Genomic DNA, 1,413 nt, shown 5'->3' with positions numbered 1-1,413 from the left:
CGGTCCTTGAACTCACCATCATTTGTTTACATGTTAAGTTAAAGTAGCAATGATAGTCACACACACACACTAGGTGTGGCGAAATTATTCTCTGCATTTGACCCATCACCCTTGATCACCCCCTAGGAGGTGAGGGGAGCAGTGAGCAGCGGCGGTGGCCGCGCCCGGGCATCATTTTTGGTGATTTAACCCCCAATTCCAAGCCTTGATGCTGAGTGTCAAGCAGGGATGTAATGGCTCCCATTTTTATAGTCTTTGGTATGACTCGGCCAACTTTCTCCGACGCTGCCACAGAAAGACGTGTTTTATGCCACTCCTTCTTTGTCTCATTTTGTTCATCAAACTTTTTATGCTGTGCGTGAATGCACAAAAGTGAACTTTGTTGATGTTATTGACTTGTGTGGAGTGCTAATCAGGCAAACTAATCCATGCTAATTTATGTCCTCTGTGTATTTATTTTAGTTTTGCATGTCTCATGACATGAATCATAAATTATCATGTAGAAAGTTGGAACGCAAATGGCGCGCGACCAAGCTTGAGGTTTTCCATCAAGCATGGAGTGATAGTTTAATATCGTATAAACGCATGCTTACCTTAGCTAAAGCTAAATATTACTCAAATCTCATCCGCCTCAACAAAAACGACCCTAAATTTTTGTTTAGTACAGTAGCATCGCTAACCCAACAAGGGACTCCTCCCAATAGCTCCACCCACTCGGCAGATGACTTTATGAATTTCTTTAATAAGAAAATTGAACTCATTAGAAAGGAGATTAAAGACAACGCATCCCAGCTACAACTGGGTGCTATTAACACAGATACGACTGTATCTACGACGGATACTGCAATACAAAATAGTCTCTCTCTTTTTGATGAAATAACATTAGAGGAACTATTACGGCGTGTAAGTGGGATAAAACAAACAACATGTTTACTCGACCCACTTCCTGGGAAACTTATCAAGGAGCTTTTTGTATTATTAGGTCCATCAGTGCTAAACATTATAAACGTATCACTTTCCTCTGGCACTGTTCCCCTAGCATTCAAGAAAGCGGTTATTCATCCTCTGATCAAAAGACCTAACCTTGATCCTGACCTCATGGTAAACTACCGACCGGTGTCCCACCTTCCCTTTATTTTGAAAATCCTCGAAAAAATTGTCGCACAGCAGCTAAATGAACACTTAGTGTCAATCTAGTCAATCTCTGTGAACCTCCACTATGGACTGGACTCTCACACTATTATGTTAGATCCACTATGGACTGGACTCTCACACTATCATGTTAGATCCACTATGGACTGGACTCTCACTATTATGTTAGATCCACTATGGACTGGACTCTCACTATTATGTTAGATCCACTATGGACTGGACTCTCACACTATTATGTTAGATCCACTATGGACTGGACTC

This window comes from Nerophis lumbriciformis, linkage group LG22 (genome assembly GCF_033978685.3).
Source record: "Nerophis lumbriciformis linkage group LG22, RoL_Nlum_v2.1, whole genome shotgun sequence".
Classification (NCBI taxonomy): domain Eukaryota; kingdom Metazoa; phylum Chordata; class Actinopteri; order Syngnathiformes; family Syngnathidae; genus Nerophis; species Nerophis lumbriciformis.
The sequence above is the reverse complement of the archived record's forward strand: the minus strand, read 5'-3'. Positions refer to the sequence as shown.